The 15,518-nt window shown below is 42.3% G+C and overlaps 1 protein-coding gene and 1 long non-coding RNA gene across 2 annotated transcripts in view; both read right to left on the bottom strand.

The window, feature by feature from the left end:
• Positions 1-15,518, bottom strand: part of rasgef1ba (RasGEF domain family, member 1Ba) — a 96,252-nt gene that overhangs the window by 37,832 nt on the left and 42,902 nt on the right. The gene's annotated exons all lie outside the window — the stretch shown is intronic.
• On the bottom strand, positions 3,446-5,546 carry LOC125011825. Its single transcript, XR_007113227.1, has 2 exons — positions 3,905-5,546; positions 3,446-3,797 (listed from the first exon to the last, which is right to left on the bottom strand). It is a non-coding gene; the product is annotated as an uncharacterized LOC125011825 (long non-coding RNA).

Genomic DNA, 15,518 nt, shown 5'->3' with positions numbered 1-15,518 from the left:
AGATCCCACGGACTGCCAGGAATTTTGTCCCACCTAAAGTCACCGAGGCGACCCCCTTTTGGTGTCTGAGGAATCCCTGGAATTTCACCGCTCAGTCTGTTTTTCTCAGCGCAGACCAGCGTCCACACTTCCTCCGGTAAACTGATCCCGACCACACAAGAGGCCACCCCTCCTCCTCCCCCAACAGACCGGCGCAGCCACCTCTCAAACACACGACCCCACACTACCGTCAATCAACACCTAGTGCTCTGAGCACAGCTGATCAGAACCACGCGGAGGAATCGCTGGTTCCAATTGAACCAGGAATGTGCTTATATAACAGCGAGAAACTGGGCCATGGCTGTGGCTATGGGTGTGGCGCTCCTACGGCTTTGAACATATAAGAAGCAGACGGCGTACGGATCAAAGCCGACGAAAAGACGGAAAAGGTTAAATGAAAGAGTGAAGCGTAACATGAAGGCCAGAGTAAAAGCAGAGAAGCAGCTCAGACTTTTACAATATGAAACTCGCAATAATTCCTTTCAATATAAACAACCTCAGTGAGAGTGATATATTCCTGAATGTATGATTTTAACTGGACGAAGACTCGGAGCAGTCAAACAAATGTATGTCCATACAAGAGGCGTTTCTCTTCTATCTATCTATCTATCTTTCTATCTATCTATCTATCTAAAGCACCACTGATGTCTCCAAGGCGCATTCAAAATGAACAATGCCTTTGCTCAGCGTCAGTCTACACTGCCTAGAACGGATGGACATTCAGTCAACAATTTGGAAATCGTCTGAGAAGTCTTTCTACCAAAATATGTCACAACATCAAAAGAGGACCCGCACCTTTCTTCCTCCGTACGCAACATTTATGTGTTTTATGGTCAATAAGACGCCCTCTAATAGACTGAGATGGGGGTGGGGAGAAATCCCGTTTCCAGACCTGCTCCTCTGATGTTTCTCCAGTTGTCCTCACACCTGCCTGGATTCACAGAGTGCACAGGTTGCCCCCTCTAAACCGCCATAAACAATGCGTGTCCCGCCGAGACGCACTTGTTTGTACAGCTCTGCCTGAGATCGTGTCGACGATGACTCGCATTTCAGGGTTTTGGAGCAGGCGTTTGGTGCCACCTGGAAACTGAGTAGCATTGTCCTCGCGTGTTTGGACAAACTCTCTTGGAGATATATTAACTTTCTGTTCTGCTGAAACCCTCTGTGTTCAGTCGTGTTAGTTAGTGATTCACAGACCATGAAACGAAACAGTTCTCATTCATTTAGTTTATTTGAGTTCCTACCTGTTTTTTGTGTTTTGTTTTTTACATGCAACTATTAATGAACGTATCAATGAAAAGTTAAACCTTTGTTTCAGGAACAGAATACTGGACAAATGAATTTGTTTTCATAATCACATTATAATATATATCTTGTAGTATGTACGTGTGTAAAATGTTCTGTTGCGCCTGCCAAATAAATCACATCTGATGCTATGGTTGATGTTTCGTTCATGGTTGAACAGTGGAGAGTCTTTAAATCAAATACGAACGTCTGTTACGTTCAAACTTGCCAGACGAGTTCACACAACGCTCTCTCTTTTCTGCAGATTTAAAACTGTTTTCCGTTGCGACATTCGTGGAGTTGCTACCGGTGTGTTTCAGGATAAATGTTGCAACGGAAAACAGTTATAAAACTGCAGTTTCGACAGAGTTTGAGTTGTTATTCTCACTGCCAGAAGAAAGAAACGCAACTTAATTCCTTCTGCAGGAAACCTGCATGTATGCGCAGGGATGTAGTTTACAGGAATCAAGGCTGCATTTCAGTGGAAGAGCACTTTTCTTCTAAAGATCTAAAAAATCTTTTCATTGAAGCAATTATGTTTAATAAGGAGGAAAATATACTCAAAACAAGACATTTGAAGGAAGATTCAAAGAGTTTCTTGTCACGTGCACAGTACAGAATACAGCAGCTAAATGCTATTGTTTATTTCTTCTGCCAAACAATCATTTAACCTCATGACAATATCTGAATTTATTTTGTGAAACTCCATCTAATATGCAGCATTTTAAGACTTTAGCATGTGCTCCCTTTGTGAGAGAAGGTGTCTAGACAACAGTTAAATAAATAAATAAATCCGTCCTGTGTGTGACTGCTCTGTGAATGATGACTTATCGCTGGGCTCATTTCTTTTTTTTTCCACCTGCCATCAGTGGAGCCAGAGGAAGCAGGTGCAGTCGCATTAAGAGGAGCGACGGAGACCCAGCACCGTCACCAAACAATAATATCATTAACCGCACAAGGCCACGGAGGAGGTCCGCCGGAGAGGCTGGGGGGCTGCTGGTCTGGGAGCGCTGGTAATTAGCCGGAGCAGCTGGGAGGCTGAGGTGTGTTTGTGTATGACGGGGTATTTCCTCCCTTTTTTTTGTCATTTCAACTAATCTGATCTCAAATTTACAGAAGGACTGACACAATGATGCAATGCTATGTGTGAACAGAGGGTGGGTTATACACAAAAACAATGATAATGATGATGTATATCATACGTTGCACAACTGAGATGACACAGCCCTGAGATAACACACTGCTGCCCCTCTGTCCTTTGTCTCACTGTGTGTGTGTCTCTGTTTATTTTGTGTTTGCTTAGTGGGGGGAAGTGACTCGAGGAAACCAGGGAAACAATGAGCCACCGTTAAGACAAGCCATCCAGCCCGGTTCCCCACCACATCACGTCCTTTCCTTTACTTCCCCGTTGCCCTCCACCCTTTCCAAGGACAGCAGCGTGGGAGGGAGGATGCCCCACCCTGAATCAATAAGAGAGAGCACCACAATGTGTACTTGCACAACAACAACCTGGCTGACGTTAAATCACGCTGCTGCTCCTATTCTGTCTTATTCAATGCTGTATCGATTCGCTTATTATTTATAAACGCTTTTCCTCAGATTATCTGGTTTTGTCACATTGGTGAAACTGAATTTCACTGCACCACATTAGAGTATAATGACACGTTTTTTCACAGTTTAGTTGACATGGTCAATGTGCTGACATCTCTGTCTTACAGGCTTTCTAATAAAGACTTAAATTACTAAATTTGCATATAGAAAACATCATGAAGTGAAAGATAAACCTTACTATTGTCCTCAGACTCAAATAACACCCACCTTAAATGTTTCTATGTAACATCATTTTGCTCTGTTGCCCATTGATTCCAAAAAGAAGTGTCCAATCCATAGTAGTTGGTATAGAAGATGTTGACTAAAAATGCAGGTGAGTTTTGACCCGGGATGACAAAATATGTATGAAAGACAATACCAGGGGTAAAGGAAGTAAAGATATCCGAGTGTCACCGTTTCAACAATGCTTCATATGAAGTCCATAAAAGTACAGGGTTCCACCACCCAAAACATTTATGCCTGCGCTCTGGTGTGTCTGTATCATTATGTATTTACACCACTGAAACACAAGGCAGTGACTAGGGACGGGTATTATTAAGGTTTTATCCAATACTGGTGCCAAAGCGTTACTTAAAGGTGCCTGAACCGGTGCTTAGAGAATAAAAAACATACAAACTGTGTCCAAAAAGGCATTTTGTGACATGGAAGTTGAACAGAATATGAATTTGAATAATATAAATACAACTAAAATTAACAGCAAACTAAAAAGTCACATGATTTTATAGTAATTTCTATCAACTTTCAATGTTTAAGTGCCTCCAAAACACTTAGCAACATTAAACCTTCAGCGGTTTCTGCTTTGTGCATTCCCTCCACTTTTTCTTTTGTCACTTGAGCCTTCTTGGCCGAGGTGAAGGGAGTCACTGCCATCAAACAACAAAGAGCGCTGAATGAGATTATGACATGATTTGCTTTACATGCATTAATTTAGCATCAATTTACCGCATCAATTTAACAACAACTTACTTACTCGGCATAAATTACACATTAACAACATTAAGTTAGTCATGCGAAGAAGGATGGCTGCTGTCATCATCATGTGTGATGTCTTTGACGCTGGCAGCGCTGGGACTCTCCTCTTCGGGGATGCTGCTAACTTGGTGTGTGGTTTCGCTGTCAGGCAGGCTGTCAAAGACCATACAAAAAATGCTATACGTCTTCAGATGTTAAATCAAATTCCAGGTGTTACCTTCCTTGCACAATATCGCATTTGAGTACTTGTTGGAGGTTGCCGAGTACTTCTGAGGTGAAGTACAGTCAAACCTGCATCCATGCAGATGTAAAGCTGATGTGAGATCACATGTAGCATCGGCACGGCTAAGGAGGCGGTACTTAAAAATTCAAAACGAAGTACCAAAATTTGCGTTGCTTTTCGGTTTGGTTACTACCATTCGAGTCAGTCATAATGGTACTGAGTATCGGTTCCTATCCCTGGTGTGACGATCCAGCAGTTTGACTCTGCACTTCAGCCCATTTTTCACTGGGAGGAAATCAAACAGCAAGTCCAACAGTATTTGCGCGTTTCACAAATGTGCTAAAGATAATCTCTACACTAATTTCACTGCCATTGACGTTGTGGAACTTGACAAGCTAAATTCAGTCTACACTTAGATGTAAAAAAAAAAAACAAAAAAACAGAAGTTACATAATGCTTTCCGTAGCTCTGGAGGAGCTACCCAGTGTTGCATAACTCCTGACGATGCCGTAGGGGCTTTTTCAGCTTCTGGAGGCTGAGAAACGTTTAAAAGATGTAGCTCACCGTTCTCATGTCTCTAGATCAACACTGAACATTAGTTTTTCCTCAGCTGTGGAAATAGTGTTTCAAAAGTATGTCAACTTAAAAAAAAATGTTGTATGATGGTGATAAAGCTTATTATAAAGGAATACAAGTTTTTGGCTCACGAGCCATTATTTCATATCAAACATCAGCTACAAATCACTTCAATAATCATTTACCACAGACCAGACGTTATTCAAGAGATTTATACGTGATCTCATCCACGTCTTGTGCGTTGTGTCTTCCAGACTGGTCAATCTCATGATGTCAACCGCAAAACATGTCAGACTCAGGTTCTGGTGCAGACTCCCTTGTTTTTGAACCACCGATCCGGTGACGCACAGAAGGAAACAGCGGGTAAACAGTGAGAGCCGGGGATCCTCAGCGTGGTCGCAGTGCGCTCGTATGTGCGCAGCCCAGCAGGAAGAGCGGCGGCACCGTGAGCCCCGCGCTCAGCGGGCTGCGATTCCAACACGTTCTACGACCAATTTGTTTGTGCAAACTCTCCCACATACACACAGATGAATCCACCCCTGCCACTCCATCACCCGCCGGCGCTCGTTTGGTAACGTGGAGGAGAGGAAAGCCTTGGGCCAAGGCTGTTCAGCACAAGTGCCACAATTAGACTGGAAGCTGGCGCTGTGAGTTCCAGCTGCAAAGGAACTGTACCGCCTGAAAAACAAGCGCCCACTAATTTGCCCACACTCTCCACACCTCCTTCCATCCCACTATCTCGCCCGGAGAGACGGAACTGCCCACACAAAGAAAAATGGAAGACTGGACAAGATGTCCAGTCTTACATAATCTGGAGGCTTTATGTAACAGCAAGGGCAAGTCGGTCGCTTGGAACAGGCCCATTTAAGGCGTTTGCCTTCCCCCGTCTCACAATTTCCTTTTGCAAGTGTGGAGTGGATGGATGGATAGATGGATGGATGGTTTGAGTGCCACTGGCAGCGCCCCAGAGTAGTACCTCTGCAACAAAGAGTGGCACAGATGGCGGCCCAGGACTGGCTGGCATTCAGGGTAGCAAATGGCATGCCACAACAGATCCAGATGGACTCAGGCTCCCAGTTTTATTTTGGCCTTTGAATAGGTGGTGGGTAAACAGCAAAGGAGACAGCAGAGTAAAGAAATGAAAGATGAAAAGCAGAGAGGGAGGAGGGCGGAGAGACAAAAGCGCGCTTACGCTGGGAGAAACCTGAAAAGGAGAGATTTGGAAGAAAAAGAAGGCGAGTGAAAAAGGGCAACGCGATAAACAAATCAATCAGGCTAATTTTCCATCTGCCTACGTTTTGTGCTTCGCTCTCAAAAGAAATCCACCAGATGCTTTAATGGACGCACAACTCTGAGCGTCAGACATGTGACAGAATACAGTATAAAAGACTCAGAGTCAGAGAGCCACAGCTCAACATGTTATATTTTAACTCCAAAAACCTTTACAGCAGCAGCATCCAAACTTTTTTTTCACTGGGGGCCACATGCTGAAAAATACATGGGCCTGTTTTATGAAGTCACTATCTGAGAAAGCTTTCTCATGCCGGGCAATGAGTCGAGGACCTCGAAACTTGAGCGTTGCGGCATTTCCCTGCGTTTTGATCTTGCAGACTAGCTGTCATTCTCTCATCTTTCTCCTCTCATTTGGCAGCAGCGTGGGTCTGATGTTTGGTTTCGTAGTGTTGTTGTATATTATACTGTCTTTCATCACAGCGGCAACAGTCTCATTGCATATCAAACAGACACACTGCCCCTTGTTTTCTGTGAAGAAATATTCATTTTCCCAACGTGCCGCGTTTCGTCCCTTCTGCAATTGTTGGGTCGCATGTGGCAAAATTCTCCTTTGGTTAATCTTGTCTTATGGAGCGCCCCCTACAGTTTAAACCTAATAGTACAAATGCAAGTTCCGTGTGTGGGCAAACATGTATAAAGACACCCAGACTTGAGTAACAGTACAAAAAAAAGTGACTTGAGTAGAAATTGAGGTGTTCTTTAAGCACCACACTGAAGTAGTAAAGTATTCAACATTTTTTGTGTTGCAAGTTGCGTATTTTAATATTTACTACTTAAGTACTGAAAGTAAAAGTACCATAATTGTAGTTATTAAAGAAAGCAGCCAAAAGCTTGAATATCCTTGTTCATATTATTTCAAATATTAAGTCTAAACAACACTCACGATTCTCAGTACAAGGACAGGAATGTACAAGTAGGCGACATGTACATGTACAGTCAGTAACCTCAGGAGTAGGCTGTCCATTCACAAGATCCTACACGAAATGTTACATGAAAGATGAAAACAAAATAAGTTTAAATTGCCAGTCGGGACCCTATGTTCAGCTTTGTTGTAAACTGACGAAACATAACGTTAGAGAGAGCTCAAAACATTGAGACCCAAGCTAAAGTTAGCTAGTGAACGTGACCTCGCTAGGTTGTTAATTTTCTTTAGATTTAGCTGGGAGTGGGGCCTTCCACAATGTTTGATCCACTTAAGGCTCCTGTTGTGTTTTCAGCTTCAAGGCCAAACTCCTGGGGAAACCAGTGTCCGACCACACGCTTCCCCATTTTGCTTGTCGGAGATCGGCAGCCGGCTTGACGGACCTTGTTTGTTGGATGTACGATTGGACAATCACCGTTTGGGGGCGGGGTTTTGCAAAAGGACAATGGTAACGAGACACGATGCAGCACAAAAAAAAATGCACCGGAGTAAAAAAATTACTTATCGAAAAAATATGTAGTGAAGTAAAAGTAACTCTACTCCAGTAGAGTACAGATACCGCGTTTTAGTACTTAAGTACTGTAGTGAAGTTCTATGTCATTACTATACATCTCATTCCATATTCCATTGTGTTTACAATTTGCTACGGACCAAGTAAAATGGGCCATGGGACAACTACTGCTTTACAGAGATTAATGTCCAAATTGTGTGTTCTTAACCGCTTCACCAGTTTTTCCTTTGGGCTTGGGAAAATAGACTTTCACATAATTACGTCTGGTATAGACGGACCCGAGGCAGTGCGCTGGACAAAATCCCTAACCCAAAGTGGCAGCCCCACTAACAAAAAAAGTATCAAAAGCAACACCACTGCACCAGTCTAGGAAATATTTGCAAGTGAATGAGTCGAATACAGATGAAGATAAGACCATAAAGCAACAAACAGACCAATGTGTTTTAACCGCAGTCATAACAACCTCAATCAAGGCAGCCCGTTGAGTAAACTACATGTTTTGATTTCATGTTGTTTTGTCTGTTGCTGTTGTGTGGCTTTGTGTTGTACTTTATGCATTTCATCTGGTCTTTTGCGTGATTGCACATGTAAAGGTGATGTATATATAGCCGTCCCAGGGAGACAATAAAGTCCAACTAACAAACAGTATTTGGTTTGAGGTGATGTTTTGGAAAAAAACAACCAGAAAGACTTCATTGAGCTCCGTTAAACAAAAATAAAGGACATGAATGTGAACTTATTCTGCTAAATACCAGAAGTAATGCCAGGAAATATGCAATAAACATGAATGGAATATGTTTGGGGCAAATTACGGTCAGACTCCAGAAACAGGAGCATCACTTTCTGTTTGTTTTTGCCACTCATTTCCATTTGACCCAGATAAGACCTCTGGTAACTACTTTCAGTTCAAACCTGAGAAGTCAGCTGTGTCGTCGAGCGTGGGAGGCAGAAAAGGAAAATTACTCCTTTGAGAAAATGAAAGCAAGTCTGTCTCACGCCTATTGTGAAATGTAACTGTCGGAAATCACCCTTCAAGGCGGCGTTCGTGTGATAGAGACTTCATTCGCAACTCGCAAGAATTTCTCCTGCAGGAAATGACTTAAGATAAATCCACATTTCTGACAAGAGGAGTCGTATACGTGTTGCGATCTTACAATTATAACCCCGGGGGAAAAGTGAAATCCACCACAGCCCTCAACTTAACCCATGTCCACCTTTGAGCTTCTGCATCAAGGCCAATATGAAATCTGAGGATATTATGGTTTTCAACACGAATTCCAAACGATAACAGCATGGTACAGAATATACCGGGTCATTTTTCATCTGAATGCCTCTGAGCCGAAAGATGCCGCGCAAGACATCTGGTGTTGTGCAAGCTTTAAAAGAGAGCTTCAGAGTTTAAACATTACTTTGCTCTATTTCTTTAAGGAGGGAAACCCACTGCTCCCTAATGACCGGACGCAAATGACTTCAAATTCTCTGCAAGGAAAAATACACAGCGGCTCTTTTCACGCTAAGCTATGACGCTAAGGCCATTCACTCAGCGCACACTCTCCATAGTAATCTCTCTAGAATAATTATTCATACTGTGATTACTTATCAGAGAAAGATGTCCATAAAGGAAATAAAAAGGATCATGTGTGTGACTGTAATGCAGTCAAAATCAAGCCTGCACAAGCCTGCATTCCTGCACGTTGTGAAGGACCAGGCAGGTAGGGGTTGTACAGACTCGTAGACTCATCGGCAAGCTTTCAGTTATAGGACGACTGCTCCACCTCCTGAGCCACTGCCGCCACGAATCGTGTCAACTAGTCACTAATCACGCGACAATAACAACATGGACGCCTCCAAGAAGACAGCTGAGCAGCACAGTGGCTAAGTGCAGCTAGCTAGTAGCAGTTCATCAAGTGCCTGAAAACGCTACATTAAAGATGAAGCCCATGCTACCGTGACGTGTCAGTGCTGAAATACAACAAACCCTACTGCACACTCATCTGAAAAGACATCAGGAATGGTCCAAATCCTCTGGACATCAGTCAGCTAACAACTTCACCAAATGTCCTGCGGTAACAGAGAGAAAGAGGCTGCACATCAACCATTTATCAAAGTTATTGCACCTTTAGGTGCAGTACATGGAGAAGGGTTCAAAGAAATACTGCATTTTTTAACCAGCCTACAATATCCCATTTTACAACAGGTTGGGGAGCCCTACCAGATGCTATTGATGGTGCTGAGAGTCAGCCTGTTTTTGTACAGGCTATACATATCTGCAGCACACAGTATGTCGCACATGAGCTGTCTGTTCTCGTCCTATGTATTCAGACCAAGAATTTAGGTTTCATTTTTGCAAAGCATTACTTTGTACTGTGTAAGAAATCTGAATATGTTCTACTCCCAGTACATGGATGGAGTTTTAGTTGATATGCAAGTTTTGTGCAGAAGTGAAGGATTCTTTCTATTAAACAAAGAGCTGGGAAAAAGCCAACAGAAGCCAAAGTAGTTGCCCATGATATGCCAAGTTCTGTATTATCAGGTAATCTAAATCTAAATCTATTAGGTCCAATTACATTAGGAAAGAACAGTGTAATTGTATCTAATTAATGTCCACGGGTCACCAATCTTGACTAGCAGTCACATCCATATTGGGGAATGGGTTTTTGGTTTGTAAAAGTTGCTGCCACACTCTCACAGAGAGACAATGAGAAAGTTTTCAGGTTAACGTGGCAAAATGTGGTTTAGTGCACAAAGTGTAATTTTGTGAGAAGAGACCAGTTAGCATCTCTCTATTGTCATGTAACAATGAGCATCAGCTTTTCTGCAAACTGTAACCTCCGTCGTTATAGCTCCTCTATCGTCTTCTAGAGCTATGGACTGAGATCCAATGCAATGACTACACGATCAAAGTCAAACACTGCCCAATTTATTTATTTCCCATGCAGCTGCTCCACATTTTCTCCAGATTTGGACACGCTCACTTCTCTGGTGCTGGATGCTGAAGAGGCTTCAAGTTCAGAAACTAGACCAAATGGAATAAGCTATGAATAATTAAGATGCTGAAGTATTCCTCACAGATGAGGCGCAGCCGGAGCACATTCCTGCTAGGGGTTTTAAGGTGGAATGCGTAGTTAAGTCTGTAGCAGAAAGTACAGTAGAGTGCTGCAATGTGCTGCCTCTTCTTCCAGCCCTGTATAACTAACACACTGACGATGATAAGCTCCCATGATCACGTATATATATACTACAAAGACATCGTGAATAGTATTTTACAAGGCGTATTCTATAATGTCAACTCTTCTCAACTAATGATTATTATCGAACGGAATCACAATTAATTTACTAATCCCAAACTGTAATTACTTTGTATATGTATGAATATGTAAGACTAAATAGGCAATTAGAATACAAATACACACATCAATATAAAAAAAATTATAATATAATAAAAGTTTGATCATATTATAAAAGTTTAATCAGTTTAGATCTTATTATTTGAAAAACTATTAAGAATGTTTCTCCTTTTGTTAAGGAGGATTACAGCATAAAACTAGAGAAGATACACGGATCAGCCACAACATTAAAACCACCAACAGGAGAAGTATATAACATTGACCATCTTATCACAACACAGTGTTTTGCTGGGAAACTTTTGGACTGGTTGTTCATCTGGTTGTTACTTAGACATGCAGCACCCACCTAGACCAGACCAGGCACCTCAACCCAATGACACTCTGCCCCCACTAACAACATTCTGTTGGCAGACGAGACAGGACACCCTCAGAAAGTCCATGTCCATACTCTGATGAGTCACAGCGGTTTTGGAGGCACAAGAGACACCTACACAATATTAGGAAGGGGCTCAAAATGTTATGTCTGATTGGTGTAAGTCTGGTAACGTGTAATGTGATTCTATTACGGGCTGTATTTCAGTCGATTCTGGGAAAACCGCTATCGATATCTCTGCATGCAATCAGACAGACCTACGACCAGTCAGAGCCGTCTTGTTCCTAATTCGACTCCACTGCTCTCAGATGCTTGCATGACTACGTTGCCGTTACTCCTCTGTCCATCTGTCACCACATAAAACCCACCCAAATGGTTTGATTGGCCCAGCAGAGCATAACCAGTTCCCAATGGAGCAACTCCAGGCCAATGTTGGGCCGGGCGGGGAAGTTTATCTGGCTTTCGTGCTTTTTCAAATTAATTCTTTCTGCTGCGTGTTACATATCTTCCATTAAATGAGCTATGTATATAAAGCACTTTATTCAGTCTCACTGGTACCGGAAGGAAAAGACTGACTGACTGAAATGAGCACAGATACAGTAAAATCTGTTTTCCAATCAAGAAAAACACTATTTGATTTTGTGTTTTAGTTCAGCTAAAATGTTGGAATGTGGGTGAGGTAACTACAATTAAACACACAGGAACCTACAAACACTTTTTGCTCAGCTTTGCTTTGTGCAAAATAAATTCACGCTTCCTTTTCTCTTCGGTTTTTTCCTTTTTGTAGGGAAAAGCTTTTGTTACACCAGACTGCATGTGGATGGAAATTCGCCAATTTAGTGTTTTTCTCACTCGCAAAACACATTCCTCGTCCAACATGGCTTCCCATCTACTCCCCGCGCTGTCACACATCCAACCCAGCAAACAGCAAACACTCCCACATAATTTCTACATTAAAACACACTCTTTGTGCAAGTATTGTAGTTTTAACCAACAAAAGATAGCGTGGGAGGGAACACCATGCTATGACAACCATTACAAAAAAAAAAAAAAAACACCCAATGCTGAAGCACAAAGGATGAGTTAAAGGCAATTTGCATAATTTTCAAGGCTGGCGGAGAAGTACATATTTCAAGTTGTCAAAATGCAAGTAAACACAACACTAATTTTTTTCTTAGTGCCGAGAGAAATAGAGATTGTTTAAATTAGTTTGACCTGGGGCGTTTCAGTCTCCATAAATATATGATCCCTTCATCCATAAATACATGTATGTAATGTCATACACATTGTTGCTACATGCTTAATACATGTTTGTTTTTTTTTCATATATCCACGGCACACTCCGTACCTTGCTATTAACTGGGGGGTCAACGTAATCGGAAAGTCACATCTTATCTGTTCGTGTTAATGTGCTTAATGTGTGAACTTAGCTCAGAACTGTTGTAACATCTTTTGTTCATTATTCAGATTCATCCGTTATCTATTGCTGCTTATCCTCCAGGGAGCTGTGGGGAGGAGGGCTGGAGCCCAGAGGCATGAGGCAGTCAGTCAAAAATAAAATACTTCATTTATGCCTGCATAAAACTAACACCAGCATCAGCGTAACAACACACACCAATCAGGCATAACATTATGACCGCTGACAGGTGAAGTAAGTGACACTGACCATCTTGTAACGATTCAATGTTCTGCTAGGAAACTTCTGGACGTGGCATTTACGTGGATGTTACTTAGACATCCACACCCCATATGACAGTCCTCGACGACATCAGCCATCCCCAGCAAGACGCAAACACAAGCGGCTCGGTGGTTAGCGCTGCTGCCTCCCAGGAAGAAAGTCCGAGCCCAGGTCGGGCCTTTCTGGGTGGGGTTTGCATGTTCTCCCTGTTCTCTGCGTGGGTTTTCTCTGGGTACTGCGGTTTCCTCCCACCTCCAAAGACACGCTCGTTTTGTGATTTGTGATTCTAAATTGACCTTAGGCGTGAGTGTGAGGAGGAATGGTTGTTTGTCTCTGTGTTAGCCCCGCGATGGGCTGGCAACCTGTCCAGTTTGAACCCCGCCTCTTGCCCGATGACAGCTGGGAAAGGCTCCAGCAACCGCCGCGACCCCAGTGAGGATACGCGGTAGTAGGAGATGAGATGAGAAGAGAATATCAGAGTGTACTTGAAAAATAATCAAGGCCAAGAAATCACACAAACGCATAACACATATATCTGGGACATTCTAGGAAAGTGACTTTTTATAGAAATGTAAAATTGTTTAAAAGTGGTGTGACTGAACTAAATGAGCTTCCATCAAAGGAAGCATTCACACATCAACTGTGACTGTGATGTAAGACCGAACGGCAAAGAGGTCGCTGGTAATACAAGGAGATGTTCTCTGCCTCCGCTGGGTCAACACATTATATAATCACTGGCTGGAGCCCTTAAAGAAGGAGCAGAGAGGATGATCCACGTGGATTACGCCCAGCTCAGAGATACAATCTGCCTCTCCTTATAAACAACTGTGTGTATGTGTTAGACAATGTAAACAAACGAACTTAAAACAAAGCTTGAGTGCAGTTAGAGGAAAGTAGAAATTAGCTCATCCTTAACTGAGGCTATCACATCCAAATAAGCATTTTGGAAAAAAGTTGACTGGAAGAGAATTAAAGAAGTACGAAAAGAAACAAAGAAGCGCGCACATCATTTCAGTTGATATGTTTTAGTCGGCTCGGTGCTGCATAACGTTGCCCCGTTCAGACATGATGACAAATTGTTTGGCATGTACAACCTCTGGGCTTCACATTCATTATTGAGCCTCCATGTGATGCTTCTTGGTTTGGCAGATAAACGTCCACTTATCGTTTCGCTCATGCATGCTTGGATTCTTTATAGCAGGAACTGTACTTCACTGATAACGCTTTTATAAAAATGTGTCACAGAGGAGGAACCAGGTCAGTGTCTCCCATCATGTTGCACACGCTGACTTCCTACAGGAAATATAAGAAACAAACTATGTCCTGTGTGAGAAAAGTAAAGGCAAAAAAAGCTAAAGTATAAAATCACTTCATCTTCAGTAAAAACCATTTGCTGAACGAGATCTCATAAAGTCTGCTACTGTTGCGTTCGCTGCCTGACAGATGTACAGACTAAACTAGTGTCACAGTTATCAGGCATGTCGCGACAAACCACCGTGTGCTCCTGTCGGTGGGGATGCAGGAGAGCTGCTGGTACCGGGCTCGCCTCACTGGTGTTTATATGATACGATACAGCATCCTGGTTCTGATTATATGAACCACTGGAAAGCAGACATTATTACATTCAACTGTGCACTCCCTGCTGCTTTAAAGATTCTGGGCACGGATGTGGCAGCGGAGTTTGACTGTTTTACAATGTTTTCTGTGCAATACCATTATGCATTATTTTTAATGATTTAAAAACGCCATGCAAACCTTAGAGGACACTCAGCATAACTGCATACCAAACGTGTCTGGACATGATGAAGTAGCAGTACATCAGAAAGAAAGAAAAAAACACAAACGCTATGAAATTTCTTTTTTTTTTTTTAAATATCCAACATCAAAAGCAGTACCACAACAGCTTTTGACCAAAACTGGTTTAAATAATGGCCTAAAAGTCCACAGAATTTGTGGGACATGTGTCATCGAGGACTTCAGACTTAACTGAAGTTAGACTCAATATTTGGAAACATTACAGCAGAACAAAGTATTTCCACAAAGACGTCTATCAGTTTTGCGCCAGATAATCTTATCATTTTTTGGTGAACTCCTATTCTTGGTCTAACAAAGAAAAACTTAGTTTTCATTTCACTCGCTGCATTTACACGCAGACTTTAATCGAGCTAAGCTTGAAATCTGACTCTCTGAATGTGGTTCTTGTCCCGGTTTACATGCAACAAAAATCAAATCACTCACAGGAACATGTCCTCCTCCTGCACACTAGGTGGCGATATGTGTCTTGGTCAGTGCCTTATTACGACCCCATTTCCGGGCGACCAAATATGTCATATAATAAATCAGAGTCGTTCATTCAGATCAATCAGATTAGGAGAACTCTGATTTTAGTCGGTGTAACGTGTTTACATGCACTGAAGTTGTCCAGTTAAAGTCGTATTAAGGCAATAATTATTTTTTTCACATGCATGTAAATGTACTGACTGACACCCCTCCAACATGATAACATACGCCTCTGGTAACCATTGGTTATCAACTGTGAAAGACAAGCCTCTAACTAAGAACCTGTGTTATAAATTCTGCTCTATTTGTCTTTTTTGTTCTGTCTCCACATCTTCTCAGCATCTCTTCTTCGCTCACCAAAGGACTCACTTTCTGACAAGGCCTCTCGCAGAAAGTCAGGCGACGTGTC

Source organism: Mugil cephalus, chromosome 8, assembly GCF_022458985.1.
Source record: "Mugil cephalus isolate CIBA_MC_2020 chromosome 8, CIBA_Mcephalus_1.1, whole genome shotgun sequence".
NCBI lineage: Eukaryota > Metazoa > Chordata > Actinopteri > Mugiliformes > Mugilidae > Mugil > Mugil cephalus.
This window is presented reverse-complemented; position numbering and strand designations above follow the sequence as displayed.